General features: G+C 46.1%; 1 pseudogene across 1 annotated transcript; it reads right to left on the bottom strand.

Moving 5' to 3' along the window:
• Nucleotides 1-4,396: 4,396 nt before the first annotated feature.
• Nucleotides 4,397-25,914, bottom strand: LOC144673353 (zinc-binding protein A33-like; annotated as a pseudogene). Its single transcript, XR_013574290.1, has 7 exons — nucleotides 25,289-25,914; nucleotides 25,103-25,198; nucleotides 24,776-25,009; nucleotides 23,683-23,705; nucleotides 18,847-18,855; nucleotides 15,385-15,494; nucleotides 4,397-4,974 (listed from the first exon to the last, which is right to left on the bottom strand). The product of XR_013574290.1 is annotated as a zinc-binding protein A33-like (transcript).
• Nucleotides 25,915-26,975: the final 1,061 nt, after the last annotated feature.

Below are 26,975 nucleotides of genomic sequence, written 5' to 3' on the forward strand. Positions count from 1 at the left end.
GTGGTTGGTGGGGGGAGAGAGAGACATTGAGGGTGTGGTGATTGTGGAGATGAGCAGATAATCAAAAGATGTCACAGACAAAAGGGTCAAAGAGGTGTTGAAGGTGGTGATATTTGTCTGAGAAAAGTGTTAATTAAGAATGGAAGACAGGATATTCAAAGTACAGCTCTGGTAGGGGTGGGGTGGAAAGACTAACAAGGTTTTTGTTTTAGATTTAAAAATAATGGAAATAGGTGGGGAAAGAAGAATCTATATAAATTATTGAAAAAAAGGGGGGGGGAGGGGAAGAAACGGGGTCGGGATGGGGGGAGGGGGAGTTTAAGATCTAAAGTTGTTGAATTCAATATTCAGCCCGGAAGGCTGTAAAGTGCCTAGTCGGAAGATGAGGTGCTGTTCCTCCAGTTTGCGTTGGGCTTCACTGGAACAATGCAGCAAGCCAAGGACAGACATGTGGGCAAGAGAACAGGGTGGAGTGTTAAAATGGCAAGCGACAGGGAGGTTTGGGTCTTTCTTGCGGACAGACCGACTATTCAGGTCGGTTCTGCTGTTGTCGCCGAACTATTCCCACACTGTCTGCAGAATCCCTGGAAAACCTGCAAACTCCCGGGAATGAGTTGTCGCGATTTTTAAATTTTGTTTCCCACTATTTCCGTGTTGCCCCTGATTAATGTTCTGCTTGAACTCCTGTTACAATCCACTTCCAGCTCCAGACGAGTGTGTGGTATAGTGATGCTTGAGAGTCACTGTGTTTGCGACAGGAAATGACTTTGAGATCCAGTGTGTGACACAAAGTTTAGACTTAAAAACATAATCCTATCAGCAATCCACAGGGTGACAAGTCGGCTTATCTTGCCTGTGCTGATTTAGTGGATAAGTTATCAAATTCGTCCTACCCTGCTCTTTCCCCCGATAGAGGTGAACGTTTCACTTGGTGGAGTAGGCTGGGCCTCTACTCATTGGAATTTAGAAGAATAAGAGGCGACCTAATTGATACATATAGGATTCTTAGGGGGCTTGACAGGGTAGATGCTGAGAGGTTGTTTCCCCTTATAGAACATTCTAGGACCAGAGGGCATAAGGTTAGCGTAAGGGGTCGCCCATTTAAGACAGAGATGAGGAGGAATTTCTTCTCTCAGAGAGAAGTGGACCTGTGGAATTCTTTATTGCAGAGGGTTGTGGAAGTTGGGTCGTTAAGTACATTCAAGGCTGAGTAAGACAGATTTTTAATCAGTAAAGGAATCAAGGCTTATAGGAAAAGAGAGGGAAGTGAGTTATCAGATTAGCCATGATCTCATTGCATGGCGGGGCAGAATCGATGGACCGAATGGCCTACTTTTGCTCCTACGTCTTATGGTTTGATGGTCTTATGGGTGGGGACATGAAGTCCCAGAGTAAACTTCAGTCCCATTTCCAGACGACTATCGCTCCATTTACTCCAGCCGGAGGCTCTTAAAATCACCCTGATGAATCTGGAATGGGCGCTGGAAGGATCCAGACTCTGGAGCAATTTGTAAATAAAACAAACAACATGTTTAGTTTTGCTTCTTGGATTTACTGATGAACTGTGTCCTTTTTGACAAAAAAACCCTGCTTCCAATCCAGTGGTTCTCAGGTATTTTTGTTTGAAAACACAATTTACAAATGTAATCATGGACACCCAGTGTAAATTATAATGCTATATAATAGCCATAATATGAACAGGTTACATGCACAGAGAACTTTAATGATGTTTTTAATAAAACAGGTAAACAGACAATCCAGAGATAAATGATAACTTTAAGATAAAAGCAAAACACTGCGGATGCTGGAAATCTGCTCCAACTTTACCTCCACTAACATTCTAGTGCAGCAAATGAACTGATTTTCATGCGGTTAAACATTATCTGTTAATGGCAGAGAAACCCGATCAGTTCACACATCATCTTCAATACAGACGGACTGTCAAATCACTACTCTCAGCAATCTCACATCATTTACATGTTTAAACGGTCTCAAGGCAACTTCTTTTACAGAACTGTACAAACCCAGTCCAGTTTCTCAGTGTTATATAATCACTCAAGTAGGTTCGGTTATTGAAACATGGTGACAGTTTGGATTAAGTCAAACTGACAGTTTTATCACGATTATAAGAAACAAACCAACTAGAGATTAATATAAACAGAACATGATGGAAATACTCAGCAGGCCAGGCAGCATGATAACGGCACTTGCTCACTGCCTGAGCCCAAATTGAAGGACAGCCGAGGATCACAGCAGCAGCTGGTCTCCCACCTCCCCTCCCCTCCCCTCCGACAGAAAGGAAATGTCAGACTCACCGTTGAATTCCATGACAGCCGAAATATCCATCACCGTGAAGAAGGGAGAGAATTCGGGAGGTTTGGGGGTGGAAATCTTGACAGCTGCTCATGCAGGAATAACACTAACTCCTGGGAATTTATACAAAGCGGGGAGCTTGTTATTTCCCCCACTTCATTTCTTTTTATTTAAGAAATTATTTCCTGGACCCTCTGGAAAGACTCGCCGGGGCCCAGTCTGAGAATCACTGAACTGATTCATTTCAAACACGCTGATGTTCCACCACCTTCCGCCTGTGGAGCAACATTACAGGCAGGAAGGTCACCGGGTTCCTGCAGTTCACAGCTCATTCTACCCAGTAAGTTCCTCTCTACAATTGAGCTTCTATTAGTTTCTTCTCTCCCCCTCCTTCTTTCCCCCAGCCCTACAGAGGTCCTCACTGATCTTTCAGGGGCCCCCACCCTCCCCACACACACAGCGACCCCCCATCCCAAACATACACACACAGGACCCCCACGCAAACCCCTTCCCCCCCCCCCCCACCCCCGCCCCACCACACACACACACAGGGACCCCTGCCCCACACAAACAAGGAACACCACCCACCCCATACACACACACACACACACACACAGGGACCCCCGCTCCAGCCTCCCCCCCCACCAACACACAAACACAGGGACCCCCACCTCTCTCACACACACAGGGACCACCACCCCACACATACACACACACATAGGGACCCCCACCACACACCCACACACACACACGCACAAACAGACACACACACACACTGGAACCCCCACCCCACACACACACACACAGGGACACCCACCCCAAACACACACACAGGGTCCCCGACCCCAAACACACACACACACAGGGACCACCACCCAACACACAAACACAGGGAACCCCACCCATGCACACAGCGACCACCACCACTCCCACACACACAGACAAACAGGGACCCCCACCCCACCCCACATACACACACACACACACACACACACCCAGGGACCCCCACACACCCAGCCCCCCCACACACACACAGACACACAGACAGCACCTCCCCAGTCCACCCGCCACACACACACACAAGGACCCCAACCCACCAACACAAAGACAGGGATCCCCAAACCCCCCCAACACACACACACAGGGACTCCCACCCGACCCACACACACACAGGGAACCCCCCTCACACACACACACAGACAGACAGCGACATCACCCACCCCCACACACACACACAGACACACAGCGACATCACACCCCCCCCACACACACACAGGGACCCGCACGCCCCACACACACAGGGACCCCCACCCCACCCACACACTCACACACACACACACACACACAGACAGGGAAACCCCTCCCCCCCCCCCACCACACACACACACAGGGACCCCCATCCCCGAGACACACAGAGGGAACCCCTCCCCCACACAAACAAAGCGACACCCCACACACACACACAGGGACCCCCACATCCCCACCCCGCCCCCCCCCCTACCCCACTCACACACACAGGGACCCCCACCCGACACACACACACACACACACGCACAGGGACCAACCCCCCCCACCCTCCCACACACACACACAGGGACCCCCACCCCACACACACTCACACAGGGACCCCCACCCCACACACACACACACACACAGAGGCCCCCGCTCCCCCCACCACACTCACACACACAGGGACCCCCACCCCCTCACCACACACTAACAGGGAACCCTGCCCTCCACACACACACACAGGGACACCCACCCTCCACGCACGCACACACACACACAGGGACCCCCACCCTCCACGCGCACACACACACAGGGACCCCCACCTCCAGGCACACACTCACACAGGGACCCCCATACTCCACGCACACGCACTCACAGGGACCCCCTACCCAAATACACAAATAGGGACCCCGACAACCCACCGCACACACAGGGAACCCCACCCAATCCCCGCACAGGGTTAATACCTGGAATGTTAACCTGCCTTCTCCCTCCACCTGTGACTGAGACTGACACCCATCGGTTTACAGCTGGCAGGAGGTAGGGAGATGTGTGAAATTATGGGATGGATCCGTTAGTGACCTGTAATTCCGCAGATTGTCAGCGGTGCCGAGTTTTTCCCGCCAATATTCATTCCCGGGCGGAAGAAGGGAAAGATTCGCTCAGTGAAAGTGTGGGTGAAAGTGTGGAGATGGGACATGTTGTCCGCATTGTAAAATGACACCTGTCCACCCTCATAGTCCAGGAAAACCCCGATCTTCCGGGGATTCACACTCGGGGTGAGGTGGGTATCAGAGGGGGATGTGGCAGCAAAATAATCACTTCCAGGATCCAGCCCCACAGCCCAGAATCTGGACTCTAGCCTCACAGTCCTGAATCCGGACTCGGGCCTGAGGGAGATTTCCCCTTTCCTGTTCACAGACTCTCGGGCCACTCCGAGCCCCCACCGAGTCTTCTCCCCCACCTCCACCTCCCAGTAATGTCTCCCTGACGTGAATCCTTCTGATCCCAGGACACAGACCCAGGAATCAAACCTCTCCGGGGTGTCAGGGAGCCGCTGCCGTTTGTCTCCAAGTCTCACACTGGTCCGGTCCTCAGACAGGATGAGCCAGGGATTCGCTGTGTCCGGATCCAGAGTCAGAGAGGCTGGAGCTGGGGGAAAGTTAAAATAACACAGTCAGTGATTTAGAGAGAGGGGCTGGGGAGGGGGAGAGAGTGTGAGGAAGGATCCCGGTGGGAGAGAGGGGGAGAGTGGAGAGGAAATGGGAGAGAGAGCAGAGGGGGAGGCGGAGACAGAGAGAGAGGGAACTGGAAAGAGATGGAGATGGGAGGTGAAGTTGAGGAGAGAAAATGGCAGCAGAGGAGGGAGTGGATGAGGAGGAGGGAGCAGGAGATTGGAGAGGGAGAGTGGGAGCGGAGTGCCGGAGAGGAAGAGGTGGGAGAGAGTGAGAGCAGGAGGGATTGAGAAAAAGGAAGCAAGAGAGAGAGAGAAACCAGGGTGACAGGAAGATTGGGAGTGTGGGTGAGAAAGAGAGGTTCGAGTAAAGAGAGCAGGAGAGTGGCAGGAAGTGTGTGGGGATCCGAGTGAGTGAGATGGAGGGGTAGAGAGTGTAAGGGGGCAGGGAGAGTGTGATGGTGTGAGAAAACAAGATAGAGGGGTAGAGAGTGTAGGGGGGAAGGGAGATTGTGATGGTGTGAGAGAGTGAGATGCAGGGGTAGAGAGTGCAGGGGGGCAGGGTGAGTATGATGGTGTGAGAGAACAAGATGGAGGGGTAGAGTGTGTAGGGGGGCAGGGAGAGTGTGATGGTGTGAGAGAGCAAGATGGAGGGGTAGAGAGTGTAGGGGGGCTGGGAGAGTGTGATAGTGTGTGAGAGAGAGGGGAGCTGGAGGGTGAATGCAAAAGTGGTAGTGTGTGAAAAGAGAGAGGGGCAGGATTAGCGACAGCAGTAGTGTGGAAGGAAGAATGGGAAGGTGTGAGAGTGGGAGAGGTGAGAGAATGTGCAAGGCAGGAAGGAAAGCAGAAGGGGGAGAGGGAAGAGTGTGGAAGAGGGAAAAGTGTGGAAGAGTGAAGGGAGACCGTGGGAGGATGGGGTGCGTGGGAGGAGAGGGTGCGTGGAAGAGGTAAAGTGGAATGATGAGGGAAGGAGGAAGGAGAGAGAGGTCTGGGTCAGTGGAAGAGAGAGCGAAAGGGCCGGAATGGGACAATAGGTAGGGAATGGAGGTAGGGAACAGGAGGGACTGATGTTAGATCTAGCAGGAGGGGGAGGGGAGGGTGATGAGTGCATGGCAGAAGAGAGATAAAGTGTGTGGAAGGGGAGAGAGAAAGATTGTGGGTAGGGCAGAGGTAAGAAAGAGAGCAGAAGTTAAAGAGGGAGAGAGAAAGGGAGAGTGGGAGGTGAGTGAGAGAGTGTGGTCAAGGGGAGTGAGAAAGTATGTGTGGAGAGAAGGATGGGGAGAAGTGGGAGAGCACGAGGGACAGGGAGTGGAATGATTCAGTGGGGTGGGGGGGGGGAAAGGAAAGTGAGAGTGGGAGACAGATTGTGAGAAGGAGAGCAGGAGGGTGAAAATTAATGTTGGGGAGAGATGGGGAGGAAACAGAGGGGCAGGAGAGAAAGAGAGCTGGAGAAAGAGTGGGTGGGGAGTGATACTTCCGAGAAGCAGTGCGAAAATGTCACACAGACTGTACGCAATCTTATCCTGTAAGATACCAAACAAAATTAAATTAGAAGAACTCTAGAATTAGGAACAAGAGTAGGCCATTCAGCCCCTCAAGCCTGCTCCACCATTTGACAAGATAATGGCTGATCTGATTGAATATATTCCATGACCCAGCCTTTACTGCTCGCTGGGGAAGAGAATTTCAAACTTAACGACCCTCTGACAGGAAACAAATTCTCCTCATCTCTGTCTTAAATGGGAGACCCCTAATTTTTAAACTGTCTCCAAGTTACAGACTCCTCTCCAAAAGAAACATCCTCTCAGCATCTTACATGTTTCAGTAAGATCACGTCTCGTTCGTCCAAACTCCAATGGATATAGGCCCAACCAGCTCAACCTTTTGTCCTAAAATAACCCCTCCGAACCAGGAATCAGTAAAGCGAGCCTTCTCTGAACTGATTCTCATGTATTATCTGTTTTCTTAAGTAAGGAGATCAAAATGGTACACAGCACTCCAGATAAATTCTCAGTAAGACCCTGTACAGGTGTAGGAACAATTGCATTGTTTAATACTTGATTCCTCCTGCAACAGACATCAACATTTCATTTACCTTCCTAATCACTTGCTGTACCTGCGTATTATTTTTTGTGACTGATGTACCAGAATTCCCAGATCCCTCTCTGCTGTAGAGTTCTGCTGTCTCTCTTGGTATATTGCTAGGCCATGGCCCAAAACTTGTTACAGTCCCAGACAAGACCCCCAAATTTGGTTATCATCTGGTTAGTGACCATTAACTTTTTTTTGTTAGTTGACCAAATTTGAAATCCCAGTTACTTACTAAGAGAATAAAGACTTTAGATAAATAAAGATAATAAATTAAGATAATAAAGCATTCCTCTCCCTCCCAGAAACATGATAGGGTCCCCCTTGTCCTCACTTATCACCCTACCAGCCTCCACATTCAAAGGATCATCCTCCACCATTTCCACCAACTCCACATGATGCCACCACCAAACACATCTTCCTTTCACCCCGCCTGGTGGCATTCTGCATCGATCGTTCCCTCCGGGACACCCTGGTCCACTCCTCCATCACCCGCTACACCTCAATCCCCTCCCATGGCACTTCCCATACAACCGCAGAAGGTGCAACACCTGCCCCTTTACTTCCCCTCTCCTCACTGTCCAAGGGCCCAAATACACATTTCAAGTGAAGCAGCATTTCACTTGCACTTCCCTCAATTTAGTCTACTGCATTCGTTGCTCCCAATGCGGTTTCCTCTACATTGGAGAGACCAAACGCAGACTGGGTGACCGCTTTGCAGAACACCATTGGTCTGTCCGCTAGCATTAACAAGACCTCCCTGTCACTTGTCATTTCAACACTCAAACCCTGCTCTCATGCCCACATGTCCATCCTTGGCCTGCTGTATTGTTCCAGTGAAGCTCAACGCAAACTGGAGGAACAACACCTCATCTTCTGACGAGGCACTTTACAGCCTTCCGGACTGAATATTGAGTTCAACAATTTCAGATCATGAACTCTGTCCTCTATCCCCATCCTCTTTCAAATCCCCCTCTTTTTTTTCCAATAATTTCAATAGATTTTTCTTTTCCCACCTATTTCCAATATTTTTAAATGTATTTCCATCCATTGTTTTATCTCTTCCTTCTAGCCTTTTTCGATTCCTTCACCCCCACCTCACCCCCACCAAGGCTTTCTGTACCTTGCTCATCCTGCTTTCTACCCTTAATTAGCACATTCCTTAGATAATACCTCCACCTTCAACACCTCTTTGGTCTTTTGTCTGTGACATCTTTTGGTTATATCCACCTATCACTGGCCATCTATCCAGCGCTACTTGTCCCACCCCCACTTAAACCAGCTTATATTTCACCTCTCTTCTATTTTTACTTAGCTCTGTTGAAGGGTCATTCAGACTCGAAATGTTAACTGTGTTCCTTTCCGCAGATGCTGCCAGACCTGCTGAGTTTTTCCAGGTTTTGTTTTTGTTTTGGATTTCAAGCATCCGCAGTTTTTGCTTTTATTTTTACTAAAGCCTAAAGATCCATGTTTTGAAACAAACAGAATAATTTTAATATCCAAGAGTCAACAAAGCAAACAGATAATACTATCTATTTTATGTTCAAACATAAAGAATTAACATGAAGTAAACATGAATTAACAGGAAAACTGTGGTTGAACACACCACAAAGTGCATACTTAATGACAGATGCGGCCAAGGCAAATCACATGAACTTTCTCATAATCCACCCAAATATTAATGATCAACATTAAAAACCTCCCAGAAATAGTGGAGGATCAAGGGACAAATATCAAGAAGGAACTGCAACACAATATCATTAGTAAAAGAAAAGTATTAGAGAAATGAATGGGACTTAAAGTAGATAAATCTCCTGGACCTGATGATCTACATCCCAGAATGTTGAATGAGGTGGCTGGAGAGAAAGTCGGTGCATTGGTGTTCATCTTTCAAAATCCTATAGACCTTGGAATCGTTCTTGCAGATGGGAGGGTGGCAAGTATAACCCCACTATTTCAGAAAGGTGGGACAGAGAAAAGGGGAAACTACAGACCTGTTAGCCTAACATCAGTAGTAGGGTCAATGCTAGAATCATTAATAAAGGATGTGATAACAGGACACTTGGAAAATAATGGTGAGCTTGGGCAGATTCAACATGGACTTAATGAAAGAGAAATCATGTTTAACAAACCTGTTGGAGATTTTGGAGAATGTAACTAGCAGAATATGTAAGGGGTAACTGGGGTTTGTGGTGTATTTAGATTTTCAAAAAGCTTTTGATAACATCCCACACAAGAGTTTGGCAAGCAAAATGAGAGCAAATGCAATTTAGTGGAAAGTACAGGTATGGATTGAGAACTGGTTAACGGACAGAAAACAGAGAGTAGGAATGAATGGGTCCTTTTCAGGTGGGCAGCTTGTGACTAGTGGGGTATCACTAGGATCAGTCCTTGGGGCCCAGATATTCATAATCCATTTCAATGATTTGGATGTTGGGATTAAATGTAATATTTCCAAGTTTCCAGATGTCACAAAACTAGATGGAAGTGTCGGTTTTGAGCAGGATGCAGAGATGATTCAAGGAGATTTGGAGAGGCTCAGTGAGTGGGCAAAAATTTGGCAGATGGAATTCAATGCAGAAACATATGGGGGTATCCACTTTCGTGGCAAAAACTGAAATACAGAGTATTTCTTAAATGATGAGGGGCTGGGAAATGTTGAACATCAAAGGGACTTGAGTGTCCTTGTTGATGAGTCACTGAAAGCTAAAATTCAGGTACAGCAAGGAATATAGAATGCAAATGCCATGTTGACCTTTATTGCAAAAGGATTTGAGTACAGGAGTAAAGATGTTTTACTGCAATTATATAGTGCCTTAGTGAGAATGAACCTGGAATATTACGTGTAGTTTTGTTCTCCTTACCTAAGGAATGATATACTTTCCATAGACTGAGTGTAATTTAGATTCACAAATTAATTCCTGGAATGGAGGGATCGCCCTTTAAGGAAAGATTAAATAGATGGGCCCATTAATCTCTGGAGTTTAGAAGAAGGAGAGGTGATCTCGTTCAAATATACAAAATTCTTACAGGGCTTGACAGGGTAAATGCAGGAAGGATGTTTCCCTGGTTGATGTGGCGGGGGGGGGGGGGGGGGGGGGTGGGGGGGTCTAGAACCAGGGGACACAGTTTCAGAATAAGGGGCAGGTCATTTAGGACCGAGATGAGGAGGAATTTCTTCACTCAGAGGGTGATGAATCTTTGGAAGTCTCTGTCCCAGACGGCTGTGGAGGCTCAGTCATTGAGTGTATGCAAGATTGAAATGGATAGATGTCTACATATTAAAAACACCAATGGACCCGGGGATAGTGCAGGAAAATGGTGTTGAAGTAGAGGATCAGCCATGATCTCATTGAATGGCTGAGTGGGCTCGAAGGGCTGGATGGTCGACTCCTGCCAACAGCAGTTCTAATCCAGCATCATACTTCTTAATTTTATCTGAACCCACCGCTAAGTCTAGGTGCAGCCCGTACTTGCTCAGCAGAGGTGGAAGCAGCCTGCTGACTGCTACACCCTGTTTTCCGGGTATCTTTAAATAAAGACGCCTGGACTGCGAACCCATGAGGTAATGATAGGGACAGCGACTTCCTGCCCGCGCTCAACACCAGATTTTCTGTGCTCCACATCAATGAATCAGTAATAAGCGGAAAAGGGCAAGATCACCCATGTTCAGCCGCCCTGCCCGACAGCGGGAATCACTTCCACTTCTGTGCCCATCGCCGAACGTCGCCTTTAGAGTGGAAGATTCCACCTGTTAACTCTGATTATCTCTCCTAAGATGCTGCCTGACCAGCATTTCCAGCTTTTTCTGTTTTTACTTGAAAAATTGCAGTTCTGCCACATCCAGTCAGCAATGAGGGTGGACAATTAAACTACTCACTGGAGGAGCAGGCTTCATTTACAATCCAGGCACAGTGAGGGGTCAGCCCCGTATGTCATACAAAAGGCAAGCCTGAAACAACAGCAACCATTTTCAACCTGAAATGTCGAGTGGATGATCCATCTTGGTCTCCTTCCAACGTCATCAATGTCACAGATGCCAGTCTTCAGCTGATTCAACTGACATCACATGATCACAAGTAATGGATTATCTCACTAGAAAGAGCAAAGGCTATGGGCTCAGACAACATCTCAGCTGCAGTACTGAAGATTTGTACTCAAAAATTAGCTACACCCATAGCCAAGTTGTTCCAGTAGAGTTACAACACAGGCATCTATCCAACAATGTGGGAAATTGCCCAAACATATCCTGTCCACCAAAAGCAGGACAAATCCAAAATGGCCAATCACTGATGCAACAATCGCCAGACAAGTGTTGCCAACAATGCCATCAGATGGCATTTACACAGCAATTAAAATGCTTATCAATTCTCAGTTTGCATTCCGGCAGGGCCACTTGGCTCAAGATCCCATACAGTCTTAGTCCATCATGGACAGAAGAGCTGAAAGCCAGTGATAAGATGTCATTAGCAGTCAGGGAATCACCATTTATAGAAATCATATCAGCACCAAAGCAGATGTTTGCAGTTTTTGGAGACCAATAATCTCAGCCCCGGTGATCACTGCAGGAGTTTGTCAGGTTAGTGACCTCAACCCACCAGTCTTCAGCTGCTTTCTCAATAATCTGCCTTGCATCAATTGACGGGATGGTCACTGATGATTGCACAGTGTTCAGCACCATTTTCAGCATCTCTGGTACTGAAGCAGTTGGTGGCCGTATGCTATAAGACCTGGACAGCATTCAATCTTGGGCTGATGAGTAGTACGTAACATAAGCGCCGGGAAATGATTATCACAAACAAAAGGGAATCTAAGCATCATCCTTGACATTCAGCTGCATTTCCATCACTCTATCCACCACCATCAACACCTTGGGGATTACCATGGAACAGACACTGAACTGTGTGAGCATATAGACACTATGGTTATAAAGGCAAGTCAGAAGCCAGGGATTGTAAGAAAGATACTGCAATAACTATGGGCGATGTTAACCTTCATACAGATTGGATAAATCAAATTGGAAAAGGTAGCCTGAGGATGAGCTCATATGTTGCACTCAGGACAGTTTCTTAGAAAAAAATATGTTCTTGAACCAACCAGGAAACAGTCTATTTTAAACCTGGAAATATCTAATGAGACAGGATTAAAGAATTATCTCATTGTAAAAGATCCTCTCAGTAAGAGAGATCATATATGATAAAATTTCACATTCAGTTTGAGGGTGAGCAATTTAGGTCTGAAACTAGTGTCTTAAACTTAAATGAAGACAGTTGCATGGGCATGAAGACAGCGTTGGCTAAAGTGGATTGGGGAAATAGATTAAAGATAAGATGGTAGAGGAACAGTGGCAGACGTTTAAGGCGATACTTCATAACTCCCAACAAAGATATATTCCATCCAGAAAGGAAGACTCAGTGAACAGAGTGCTCTATCTGTGGCTAACTAAGGAAGTTAAGGGTGATGTAAAATTGAAAGAAAAGATGTATAATGCTGCTAAGATCAGTGGTAGTCCAGAAAATTTGGAAAAGTTTAGAAACCTGCAAAGGAAGTGTAAAAAAAAGAGGGAGAAATTGGAGTATGAGAGAAAACTTACAAAAAAGCTAAAACAGACAGTAAAAGCTTCTGCAACTATATCGAAATGAAGAGTAATGATGGTCAGTGCTGCCCTCTCAGAGGGTGAGACTGGGGAATTAATACTGGGAACCCGGGGCATGGCAGAGACTTTGAACAAGTATTCTTCACAGTAGAAGAGACAAAAACGCATCCTAAGAAAAATAAGGGCAAAAGGGACCGAGGAATTTGAAACGATCATGATTAGTCGAGAAAAGGCAGTAGGAAAACTACTAAAGGGATTAACAGCTGACAATAACCTTGGACCTAATGACTTGCATCATTGGGTCTGAATGGAAGTGGCTGAATGGAATGGTTGTTGAGATCTTCCAAAATTCCCTAGATTCTGGAAAGATCACAACGGACTGGAAAGCCATGAATGTAACATCACTGTTCAAGAAAGGAGAGGGACAGAAATCAGTGAACTACAGGCCAGTTAATCTAACATCTGTCATTGGGAAAACCCTGGGAACCTTAATCTTAAAAAGGTATAGCAGGACATTTAGAAATCGTTACATTATATGGCAGAGTCAAAATTGTTTTTTGAAAGGGAAATCATGTTTGACAAATTTATTAGAGTTCTTTGATGATGTAACAAGCATGGTGGATAATGGGAAAGTAGTAGATGTAGTGTATTTTGATTTCCAAAAGGCATTCGATAAAGTGCTGCATGAAAGTTTACTGCAGAAGATAAGAGCTCAAGGTGTTAGAGGTGATACAGTGGCATTATTAGACGATTGTCTAATTCGAAGGACACAGAGAGCCAGGGGAAATAGGTCATTTTCAGGTTGGTAAATTGTAACTAGTGAAGTTCTGCAATAATCAGTGCTTGGCCCTCAACTATTTATGATCTATATTCGTGACATATTAGAAGGACAGACTAAATTGCAGACAAATTTGCTGATGATAATATGCAGGAATGCAAATCATGAAGGGGGATTTAAGGTGTCTGCAAAGGGATATGGAGAGGTTAAGTAAGTGGGAAAAACTGGCAGCTGGAGCATAATGTGGAGTATGACTATTTCAGGAAGAATTGAAAAGTATAATATTATTTAAATGGGGAGAAATTTCTGAATACTGGAGTACAAGGGGATCTTGTACATTAATCATAAACGTTTGGCACAAGAATACAAGGAGTATGAACATGAGTAGGCCATTTGCCCATTGACCTGCTCCACCATTCGATAAGATCATGGTTGCTCTAATTGTGGCCTCAACTCCACTTTTCTGACTACCTCCCTAACCAGGTACGGCAAGTTATTAATAAGCAAATGGAATGTTGTCCTCTATTGAAAGGGAGATGGAGCATAATAATGGAGAACTCTTGAGAGAGCTGCATAGGGCATTGGCGAGAGTAATGGTACAGTACGGTTTCCTTACTTAAAGGAGATATATATTTATCTTTGAAATAGTTCAAAGAAGGTTCACTAGGCTGATTCCTGGGATGAAGGAGTTGTCTTTTGAGGAAAGGTTCAGCAGATTAGGCCTGTACTCTTGATGTTTAGAAAAATCAGAGGTGATCTTATTGAAGCATATATGATTCTGAGGGAGCTTGACAGGGGACATACTAAGAGGGTGTTTCCACTAGCGGGGGAATCTAGAAGCAGGGGAAATAGTTTATAAATAAGGGGTCTGTCTCCCTTTTAAGACAGAGATGAGAGGGAATTTCTTCTCTTGGAGGGATGTTAGCCTTTGCAATTCTCTTCCACAGAGAGCAATGGAGACGAAGTTGTTTTATTTAGTCAGGGCTAAATTAGACAGATTTTTGATCGATAGTGGAGTGAAGGGCTACAGGGGACAGGAAAAAAGGGCAGTTAGGGCCACAGTTACATGAGCCATGATCGTATCAAATGGCAGAGCAGGTTGAGCCAAATGGCTTATTCCTACGCCTATTTCTTATGACCTTACGATGATCACACTACCACAACCCCTCACTGGAGGAACATCGGATTTCTTGATTCTCTCACACCCCCGCCCACCTCTGTCTAACAAGGACCACCGAGCACCTTTCCACACAACAGACCTATGACAAACTGGACAATGACATTATACTGCAGCTCAACCCTCAGAATGGATTGGGCTTCTTATCAAGTTCGTAGACAGAGAAGTGGGTTCAGTGTTTCACTACCTGCTCGATCAGTGGGGTCACTCAAAAAATCAACCTCGTTCAACCCAAACCGCTGTGTCCCCTCCCTTTTCTAAATTTGACGTTATCCTTACATTGATGCAGACTCTGTGATTGTGTGAAAACTATGAATGTTTATCCCCTCTGTACTGTTTCAATCTCGAACACTTGGATAAAACCCCTGGTGTCCTCCCTTTTCCAGTGCAGACTCACTTTCTCGTGACTAAGGAGTTTAATTCCACTTCACGCATTCGCTCTCTTTTCACACATTCTCTTCAAAGTCTGCATGACTTCCTGATTATACATTGATGAAAAATGTTCCCAGAATTCCAGTCCAATCTCCTCTACAAATTCTATTTCACATCCTGAGATCCGTGCTCTATTCGTCTGGTTACACAGATCCCTTCACTGCTTTGACACACAGTGCTGATGGCTTCAGACACTTACCCAGAGGAAACCACAGATTAAAAAATATAAGAATGGAGAGTCTCTAGGGATTAACAACCGGCGATGTGAGTGTTTAATCTGGGGCCTATGATCAAGAAAATTAATATAGGAGTTTTACCGGGGTTGATGGAGTTTATCATTTCCCTCCACGCTGTGTATTGTAGAGGGCCTTTGAACTTTCCGATAGTCAGGGAAGCATCAGACACTGAGAGCTCATGACCGTCATCACTAATCCTATAAATATGAAACAGTTTCTGTTATAAATTCATTGTGTTAGAACACTTTAGGCATGATTTTAGACATGAAATGCAAGGGCAGAGGATGGAAATACCCATGTCCTGAAAAAGGCCCATAGCCCATAACAGATCTGTTACCGAGATATGACAAATCACAGGAGGAGATAAACATTTAGCCTGTCCACCTGCTGTATTACAAACAAAGCTTGTAGAAAAAAGGCAATGGCTGAAAACGTCTACGCATCTCTCCGAGACACCTGCGCTCCTCTACTTCTGGCCTCTTGAATATCCCTGATTTTAATCACTCCACAATTGGCAGGTGGACCTTCAGCTGCCAAGGCTCTGAACTCTGAAATTCTGAAAGCTTTCTGCCTTTCTATCCCTCTTTCTTCCTTTAATACGCTTTAAAACATACCTCCGTTATCGGTATTAATATCTCCTTGTGGTTCGGTGTCAGTTTTGCTGTATATCTTAAAACAAGTTTCAGCTGTTGTGTTGATTTTTCTAATTCATTCATGGGATGCGGCCTTCACTGCTATGCCAGCATTTATTGCCAACGCCATATTGCACCTTCAGAAGGTGGTGGTGAGCTGCATTCTTGAACCGCTGCAGTCCACATGTTGTAGGTACAGCCATGGTGCTGTTAGGGAGGGAGTTCCAGGACTTTGACCCAGTGACAGTGAAGGAATGGTGATATATTTCCAAGTCCGGATAGTGTGAGGCTTGGAGGGGAGGTTTCAGGTAGTGGTGTTCCCATGCTTCTGCTGCCCTTGTCCATCAGCAGTCGTGGGTTTGGAAGGTGCTGTCTAAGGAGCCTTGGTGAGGCCCTGCAGTACATCCTGTAGATGGTACAGACTGCTGCCACTGTTCGTCAGTGTTGGTGAGAATTAATGTTTGTGGATGAGATGCCAAACAAGTGGGCTTCTTTGTGCTGGATGGTGTCAAACTTTTCGAATGTTATTGGAGCAGCACTCATTCAGGCAAGTGGAAAGTATTCCATCACACACCTAACTTTTGTCTCCTGGATGGTGGACAGGCTTTGGGGAGTCAGGAGGCGAGTTAGTCACCGCTGGATTCCTAGTCTCTGAACTGCCCTTGTAGCCACAGTATTTACACAGCTAATCCAGTTCAGTTTCTGGTCAATTCTAACCCCCAAGATGGTGATGTTGGGGGATTCACAAAATCACAGAATCGCACAGTGCAGAAGAGGCCCTTCGGCCCATCGAGTCTGCACCGACACGTGAGAAACACCTGACCTACCTACCAATCCCGTTTACCAGCACATGGCCCATAGCCTTGAATGTTATGACGTGCCAAGTGCTCATCCAGGTTCTTTTTAAAGGATGTGAGGCAACCCGCCTCCACCACGCTCCCAGGCAGTGCATTCCAGACCGTCACCACTCTCTGGATAAAAAAAATTTTCCTCATATCCCCCCTAAAGCTCCTGCCCCTCAACTTGATCTTATGACCCCTTGAGACTGTTCCTTCAACTAAGAGGAACAGCTGCTCCCTATCTACCCTGTCCATGCCCCTAATAATCTTGTACACCTCGATCAGGTCGCCCCTCAGTCTTCCCTGCTCCAACGAAAACAACTCAAGTCTATCCAACCTCTCTTCATAACTTAAATGTTTCATCCCAGGCAACATCCTGGTGAATCTTCTCTGCATCTCCTCCAGTGCAATAACATCCTTCCTATAATGTGGTGAACAGAACTGCACACAGTACTCCAGCTGTGGACTCACCAAGGTTCTATACAATTCCAACATGACTTCCCTACTTTTGTAATCTATGCTTCGATTGATAAAGGCAAGTGTCCCATATGCCTTTTTTATTACCCCACTAACATGCTCCTCCCCCTTCAGAGATCTATGGACACAAACGCCAAGGTCCATTTGTTGCTCAGAACTTCATAGTGTCATGCCGTTCATTGAATACTTCCTTGTCAAATTACTCCTTCCAAAGTGTATCACATCACATCTTTCAGGGTTAAATTCCATCTGCCCATTTGACCAGCCCGTCTATATCTTCATGTAGCCCAAGCCACTCAACCTCACTCTTAAGCACCTGGGTAATCTTTGTGTCATTCGTAAACATACTAATCGTACCCGACACATGGTCATCTATGTTGTTTATATAAATGACAAATAATAGGGGATCCAGCACAGATCCCTGTGGCACACCACTGGACACTAGCTTCCAGTCACTAAAGCATCCTTCTGTCATCGCCCTCTGTCTCCTACAACTAAGCCAATTTTGAAACCAACTTATCAAATTACCGTGTATCCCATGTGCATTTGCCTTCTTTATAAGTCTCCCATGTGTGACCTTGTGAAAGGCTTTGCTGAAATCCATATAAACTACATCAACTGCACGACCCTCCTCTACACACCTGGTCACCTCCTCAAAAAATTCAATCAAATTTGTAAGGTATGACTTCCCTCTGTCAAAGCCATGCTGACTATCGCTGATCAAACCTTGTTGCTCCAAGTGGAGATAGATACTCTCCTTCAGAAATTTCTCCAATAGTTTCCCTACCACTGATGTGAGACTCACTGGCCTGTGGTTCCCTGGCTTTTCTCTACAACACTTCTTAAAGAGCGGAACCACATTAGCTGTTCCCCAGTCCTCAGGAACCTCCCCTGTGGCCAGAGAGGAATTAAAAATTTGGGTCAGAGCCCTTGCGATCTCTTCCCTTGCCTCCCTCAGCCGTCTGGGACACAAATCATCTGGACCTGGAGATTTGTCCACTTTTAAGCTTGCAAACACCTCCAATATCTTGTCACTCCCTATATCAATTTGCTTAAGAACCTCGCAGTCTCTCTCACCGAGCTCAATACCTTCATCTTCATTCTCTTGGGTGAAGACGGACGTGAAGTATTCATTCAACATTCTAGCGATGTCCTCTGGCTCCACCCATAGATTGCCCCCTTGGTCCCTTATTGGCCCTACTCTTTCCCTGGTTATCCTCTTCCATTGATACACTTATAGAATATCTTGGGACATTCCCTACTTTTACCAGCCAGAGCTTTCTTATATCCCCTCTTTGCTCTCCTAATTGCTTTATAAAGCTCCACCCTGCACTGTCTGTACTCCATTAATGCCTCCACTGATTTGCTTCCCTTGTACCTCCTAAAAGCCTCTCTTTTCCTTCTCATCGTATCCTGAATATCTCAGGTCATCCATGGTTCTCTGGGCTCGTTACTCCTTCCTATCACCCTAGAGGGAACATGTTGAGCCTGTAGAGTCCCTATTTCCTTTTACAACGCCCCCCACTGCTCCTCTGTAGATTTCCCCACAAGTAGCTGTTCCCAGTTTACCTTGGCCAGATCTTGCCTTATTTTACGAAAATCCACTCTCCCCCAATCCAAACCATTTTTTTGCAACTTGTCTATTTCTTTGTCCATTATAAACTTAAACTGTACCATGTTGTGGTCGCTATCACTAAAATGCTCCCCCACCACCACCTCAGCCACCAGTCTGGTTTCATTCCCCAGATTTAGGTCCAGCACTGCGCCATCCCTTGTTGGACCCTCTACATATTGACCTAAAAAGTTCATCTGTACATATTTCAAGAAATCCACTCCATCCAAGTCCTTAACACTATGTCTATCCTAATAAATGTTGGGAAAGTCGAAATCACCTAATATAATTACCCTATTGTTATTGTTTTTATACACCTCCGCAAATTGTGCACATATTTGCTCCTCAATTTCCCGCTGACTATCTGGGAAACCTAACAATGTATCTGCCCCTTTTTTATTCCTAAGCTCTACCCGCAAAGCTTCATTCGATGCCCCCTCCAAGATATCATCTCTCCTTACTGCAGTAACTGGCTCCTTAACTAATAATGCAATGGCTCCTCCTCTTTTACCCCCTCCCCTGCCTCGCCTGTATATTCTATACCCCGGAAGGTTGACTGCCAATCCTTTCCCTCACTCAACCACGTCTCAGCAATGGCTACTATATCACCATTCCACGTGTCAATGCTCACCCTTAACTCATCCTTTTTACCTGTAATACTCCTGGCATTAAAGTAGACGCCATCCAGCCTTGCCTTACTCCCTTGAAACATAATGCAGCTGTCCTCCCTCAGACTTGATTGTTTTACTGGATTATGATGTGTCCCTATCCGGCTAACATTCTGTGTCCCCTCCCCCTGCCGAATTGGTTTAAACTCCTCCCAACAGCACTAGCAAACCCACCCGCAAGGATGTTAGTCCCGCTTTGGTTCAGATGTAGACCGTCCCGCTTGTACATGTCCCACCTTCCCCAGAAACAGTCCCAGTCATCCAGGAATCTAAAACTTTCCCTCCTGCACCAAATCATAAGTCACGTATTCATCTGTGCTATTCTCCTATTTTCGAGCTCACTAGCACGTGGCACTGGGAGTAATCCAGAGATTACAACCTGAGAGGTCTTGTTTTTTAGTCCACTGCCTAACTCCCTGAATTCTTGATGCAAGACCACATCCCTCTTTCTACCTATGTCGTTGGTACCAAACTGTGCCATGACCTCTGCCTCATCACCCTCCACCTTCAGGATGCCCTGCAGCTGATCAGTGACATGCCGGACCCTGGCAGCAGGGAGGCAGTATACCATCCTGGAGTCACGTTGACGGCCACAGTAGCACCTATCTGTTTACCTGACTATAGAATCCCCTATTACTACTGCTCTTCCTCCCCTCCTGTACAGACAGGCTGCTTGTGGTGCCAGACGCTTGGCTCTGTCCGCACTCCCTGGAGGAACCAGCGCCCTCATCAGCCTCCAAAATGGAATAGCAATTTGCGAGCGGGACCCCAGGGGATTCCTGAACTACCTGCCTGTTTCTCTTCGACTGCCTGGTGGTTACCCATTCCCTTGCTTCCTCAAGTCCCTTCAGCTGAGGTGTGACCTCCTCTCTAAACGTGCTATCGACAATGCTCTCAGACTCGCGGACGCCCCACAGAGTCCCCAGCCGCCGTTCCAGCTCTGAAACCCGAGATTCCAGGAGCTGCAGCTGGACATACTTCATGCACACACGCTGGCCCCGGGCACTGGAAATGTCCCCTGCTTCCCACATGGAGCACGAGGAGCACAACATGGCTTGAGCTCTCCTGCCATGTCTTATCCCTTTAAATTAAACCTTTCAATCAATTACTCTGGGGCCCTTCTTTCCTGATCTTCGTTACTGTAGTATATATAAAGTATATACCACAAAAAGACCTTAAACTAGAAGCAATTAAAGTATTAAATACTTACCTGACCTGACCCTCTACTTACCAATCATTCCTTTCCCTTGTAGACTCTACTGTTGCAGCAGAACAAGACCACTTTTTGAAGATTTAAGAAGTTGAATATCCAAATAAACATGCAAAGAGCACCTTTTTCCCTATGCACCGAATTCCCACTGTGCACCAAATTGCCAATACCCATACTCACTCTGGCTGTATCTCACTCACGATGAGCTCTCTCTCCTGTTTGTGTGCAAGCACACGATTCAGCAATGGTAATGGAAACGATTGAACATCAAGGGGCGATGGTTAGGTTTTCTCATGTTGGTGACGGCTATTGCCTGGCACTTCTATGGCCCGAATGTTATTTGCCACTTGTCAGCCAAAACCTGCATATTGTTTAGTCTTGCTGCATTTGGACATGGACTGTTTCAGTATCTGAAGAGTCGTGAATGGTGTTGAACATTGTGCAATCATCAGCAAACATCCCCACTTCTGACTTTATGATGGAAGGAGTGTCATTGATGAAGAAGCTGAAGATGGATGGGCTGAGGAACTCGTGCAGTGGTGCCTTGGAGCTGAGATGATTGACCTCCAACAACTACAACCATCTTTCTTTGTGCTAGATATGGCTCCAACCACCGGAGAGTTTCCCCCCTTATTTCCATTGATTCCAGTTTCGCTTGGGCTCCTTGGTGCCATACTCGGTCAAGTTAGGCCATGATGTCAAAGGCAGTCACTCTCACCTCACCTAAGGAGTTCAGCTCTTTTGTCCATGATTGAATCAAGGCTGTAATGAGGTCAGGATTTGAGTGACTGTGGTGGAACCCAAACTTAGCGTCAGTGAGCAGGTTATTGCTAAGCAAGTGCCTCTTGATATCATTGCTGATGACCCCTTCCAACACTTTACTGATGATGGAGAGTAGACTGATGGGGTGGTAATTGGCCAGGCCAGATTTGTCCTGCTCTTTGTGGAAAAGAAATACCTGGTCAATTTTCCACATAGCCAGGTAGATGCCAGTGTTGTAGCTTTACTGGAACAGCTTGGCTCGGGGCGCAGGACGTTCTGGAGCACAAGTCTTCAGTACTATTGCCAGAATATTGTTAGGGCCCATAGCTTTGCAGGAAACAGTGCCTTCAGCCGTTTCTTGATGTCACATGGAATGAATCGAATTGGCTGAAGACAGGTAGGCAGGGAATTTCTGGAGATGGCTGAGATGGATCATCCACTGGGCACATCTGGCTAAAGATTGTAGCAAAAGGTTCATCCTTAATCTTTTGCAATGATGTGATGGGTTCCCACATCATTGAGGGTGGGGATATTTGTGGAGACTCCTCCCCAAATTAGTTATTTAATTGTCCACCGCCATGCATGGCTGGAAGGGCCATAGCCGCACAATTTACATCTGATCCATTGGTTGTTGGATCGCTTAGCTGTGTCTATCGCATGTGGCTTACGCTGTCTGACATGTAAGTCGTCCTGAGTCCTGGCTTCACCATGTTGACACCTCCTTTTTAGGTATAAATGCTGCTGCTCCTGGCATGCCCTCCTGAAAAGGCGGAGTTTTCCGCACCCGCCCGCCGCCACGATCTTCCAGTCCCACCGCCAGTCAATGGACTTGTGGCTGGGCTGCTGCCTTGCCCACGGCAGGTCGCAGCAGCGACAGGGCCGGAAAATCTGGGCCTTCATTGAACCAGGGTTAATGCCATGGCTTGGTGGTAAGGGTAGAGTTGGGGATATGCCGAGCCACGAAGTTACAGAGTGTCGTTGAGTACAATTTTGCTGCTGCTGATGGTCCACAACGCTCCATGGATGCCCAGTCTTGTGTGTGGGTATCCTCAATCTGAAGGCAGGAGTTTATCTCCACAAAGACTGTGTGGTGGTCACTCCTACTGATACAGCCATGGACAGATGCATGCTCAGCAGGCAGATTAGCGAGGAAGAGGTCAAGTATGTTTTTCCCTCTTGTGGGTTCCCTCACTACCTTCCACAGACCCAGTCTAGCAGCTATGTCCTTTGGGGCATATCCAGCTCGGCCAGTAGTGGCAAATTGTTTTTTATCAATGAATGAGATGTGGGCAGCGCTGGTGAGGCCAGCATTATTGCCCCCCTAATTGCCCTTCATAAGGTGGTGGTGAGCTGCCTCTTTGAACTTCTGCAGTCCATGTGGTGTAGGTACGCTCACAGTGCTCTAGGGAGGTAGTTCCACGACCGAGCCAATCTTGGTGATGGACACTGAATCCAATCCAGTGTACGTTCTACTCCCTTGCCACTCAGTGCTTCCTCCAAGTGAAGTTCAACGTGGAGGAGTGCTTATTCATCAGCTGAGGCAAGGGTGAGGGGCTGAGGTGTGGCGGATGGGTGGGTACAAGATTATCAGCAGCTTTCCTCGTCCATGTTTGACCTGACGCCATGAGGCTTCATGGGCTCTGGAGTCAATGTTATGGACTCCCAGAGCAACTCCCTCCAAGATTTATCCCACAGTGCCGCCACATCTGCTGGGTCTGTTTTGCTGGTGTTAAGGATACAGATCAAGATTCTATATTGGAATAAAAACAAAACTCATTCCCCCATTAACATATGACTCTCTCGGGTTGATCAGGAGCCTTGCAGGGACATAGATGGTCGACACCATGGAAACATGGGTGGTGTGGCTCTCTCAGGTTCAGTCGGAAGGTCACAGCCGCACTAACAGCAGTCTGCAGCCTGCAAGTGAGCACTTCAGGACTGAATGGCATCTTGTAATTTAATACAATAATGTAGACCAGTTATATGAAATCTCATCTAACGGCTGGAATAAAGTTTGTAATTTTAATAAAATACTACTGCTTAAACCATAAGCAGAGTTATTGTCGCCCGATGAATGACCCTTTAATGTTGCGATGATAACTAGAAAAGAAATCATAACAAAAGCTTTCTGAGTTATTTTACCAAACTGTGCAGAATTTCAGTAGAGAGCATGTCCTACCTTCTCTTCCGACAAGCTTCCTACTGAAAGAAATGAATCATGAACAGTGAGAAGCAAAGTAACAGATTTAGAATCATAGAAAGTTTACGGCACAGAAAGAGGCCACTTGGCCCATCGTGTCTGCGCCAGATGGAAAAAACCACCCAGCCTAATCGCACTTTGCATCATTTGGTCCACAGCCCTGCAGGTTGCAGCACTTGATGTCAATATCCAGGCAGTTTTTAAATGAGTTCAGGGTTTCTGCCTATACTACCCTTTAAGGCAGTGAGTTCCAGATCCCACAACCCTCTGGGTGTAAAAGTTTTTCCTCATCTCCCCTCTCATCTTTCTATCCAAAACTTTCAACCTGTGCCCCCTCGTCTCTGACCTCTCTGGCATGTAAATAGGCCCTTCCCCACCCACACTATCAGGCCCCTCACAATTCTGTATATCTCAAATCTCCCCTCAGCCTCCTCTGTTCCAGGGAGAACAGCCCCAGTCTATCCAATCTTTCCTCATAGCTGCATTTTTCTAGTCCTGGTCACATCCTCGTAAATCTCCTCTGTGTCCTAATGCAATTACATCCTTTCTGTAATGAGTTGACCTGCACATAGTTCAGGAGGACATAAACAGGGCGGCTGGTGAAATGAGCAGACTCAAAGCAGATGAGATTTAACACGGAAGTGTTAAATGGTACATTTTGGAAGGAAGATTGTGGAGAGTCAAATAAACTGGAACTCAACATCAGTCCCTCTCACAGACACAGTAACTCTCACACACCGTACCAGACACACCCACACACACAGAACATGAGCTGTAACTGGATCGAAATAGGCGTCCAGTAGAAAATTAAACTTGGCAAAACGGAAATAATCACAAAGCAAGTGAGAAGATCAAGAAAATACATTCTCTGGAGGTTATAAGTATTCCCGGGAATCTGCAGACAATGTGGAAGCCGATTATTTCGGGGAGACCGCAGAATTGCCACGAAACAGACAGAAATTTGTTTAACTCAGTTTTTATTTTTTCCGTACATTCTATATTTATTTCAGTTATCAGTTATTTTGTGACTGTGTGAAGCCTCATTGAACTGACCCGCAATATGTTCCCTCACCTTCAAAAATATCAACTCGTCTTTTTGCTCCATCTGTTTCTGAACTTTTGAGAGCTTCTCCTCAATAGAATTTAAATTCTCCTGAATCTCTCGAAGGTTTTTCGCCATTGCTTCTAGAATCCGCTCCTCTTCTTCCATGAGATCTCTGAGTAAACGCTCCTCTTTCTCAGTGAGAATCTGATGCATTTTAGTGAACTCGGATGTGATGTGGGTCTGCAGACTGCTCGACTGTTCCTACCAAATGAAATGCGAAACATAATTACTGTCCCGCGATAAAGGGAACAAAACTAACCGAGATCCCAGAAAATCAGCACAGGGAGACCTTACCCTAACTTCGGAAATCTTCCGTTTCTGTTTCTGTTCCGTTTCTGGAACCACCGATTTCTTCTCTGTGAGAGAATCTAAGGAAGTTTTCAGCTGATCCTGGGATTGGGAGAGAAAATCACAGAATGAGAGTATTAGACCATGAAAATGTGATAAAACTATCCATTTATAAAATATTTCCCCTTTTACCTTGTAGATTTCAACAGCTTCATCGATCGGCAGGAAGCGGTGCTCTCTGTGCTCCCGCGAATCTCTACAAATCAAACAGATCAATTTCTTGTCAGTTTCACAAAACAGCTTCAGTTCTTCCTGATGTTTCTCACAGTGAAGTTTACTTTCTTTCTCTTTCGGATTCAGCTTTAATTTTCGAGCTTTCTCGGCCAAATTTGCTACGGCCCGATTTACCCTGAGGTTTCTTTCCGGAAACACCTCTCTACATTCCGGGCAGGGGTTTATGTCCTTCTTTTCCCAGCACTGCGTGATACAGGATCGGCAGAAGTTGTGTCCACAATCCAGTATTATCGGATCGGTGAAGAAATCAAGACAAATTGAACAATATGAATCCTCTGTGAAATTTTCTCCGTGCTGTTTAGAAGCCATGTCCACACTCAACAACTGCTGATTCAATCCGGTTTCAGTTTCGACTTTACTGCGCTGTCGAACACCTTCAGATCACGGATTTGTCGACGAAATTCACCTCCATGCTCGGGTAGTTATTATTATTACTAAACCATGTGCCGTAGTCTTTTACATGGGAAAACAAGGCAGAGAGTGGTGGGAGCGATGCACAGGTTAAGAAAATGGAGAATGATTGAACCCAGCCAGAGAGGGTGAAAGTCCATGGAGAGTTGGCAGTGGGTGGAGAGAAAGATTGGAGAGAGGGAGGAGGCGGAGACGGGGCGAGGTTCGAGATTCTATCGCACTTTGCTCCAGAGGAACTTGCTGACGGTTATAAACTATCCAGAGAAACATGGTGTAAATCCCGATCCATAAACTGAATTCTGTTAATCATTGTAGCCGCTCACCCTAAAATATAAATTACCATAAATGTTAAGGAGTTATTTTGATAACAGGCACTGGGAAGAGCTTTAGAGAGATTGGGGCCGTCAGATTCCATTTGAATTAACCACTAGAAAGAAAAAGACCTGCATTTATTTAGCGTCTTTCACGAAATCGTGTCGTCCGAAAATACTTGTAAGACCCAGGAAATGCATTTGGAATATACTCACTGTTGCAATGTAGGGAAACATATCGGGCAATTATTTCACAGCAAGGAAGCGCCCCCCACCCCACCCCCGGCAACCCCTTAGGTAGTTCTGCGGTAGGGTTGAAGACGGTAGTTTTTCTGGTAATGAGTACTGTAAAGAAACAAAGGATGTGTTGAAATGGGGTGTGAATGGATGGATAACATCCGCCTAATGCAAAGTGAAGGAAGAAGGAAAGAAAGGGCTCAAAATGCAGGCAGAGGTTATGATGTAAATTTGTTCAACTCAGTGTTGCTGTAGGGAGCTGAGACGAAATATGAGGTGCTGTTTCTCAACCTTGTGTTGAGTTCATTGGAAACTGTAACAGGCCAGGGACAGAAAGACCAGAGTGGGAGCAAAGCGGAGAATTAAAATGACAAGCAACACGAAGCTCAGGGTCATGCCTGCAGAGCGAATGAAGCTTTTCCACAAGATGGTCACTCAGTCTGAGTGTGGTCAATGTAGAGGCAACCGCATCATGAGCACCAAGTAAAGTATAATAGATTGGAAGGAGTACAAGTAAATTGATGCTTCACTTAGGAGGAGCTTTTGGGGCTTTGAATGGTGAGACGGGAGGATGTAAAAAGGCAGGTGTTGCATTTCTTGTGTTTGCATGGAAAGGTGCTGTAGGA

This window comes from Cetorhinus maximus, unplaced genomic scaffold, assembly GCF_964194155.1.
Source record: "Cetorhinus maximus unplaced genomic scaffold, sCetMax3.hap1.1 HAP1_SCAFFOLD_350, whole genome shotgun sequence".
NCBI classification, from domain to species: domain Eukaryota; kingdom Metazoa; phylum Chordata; class Chondrichthyes; order Lamniformes; family Cetorhinidae; genus Cetorhinus; species Cetorhinus maximus.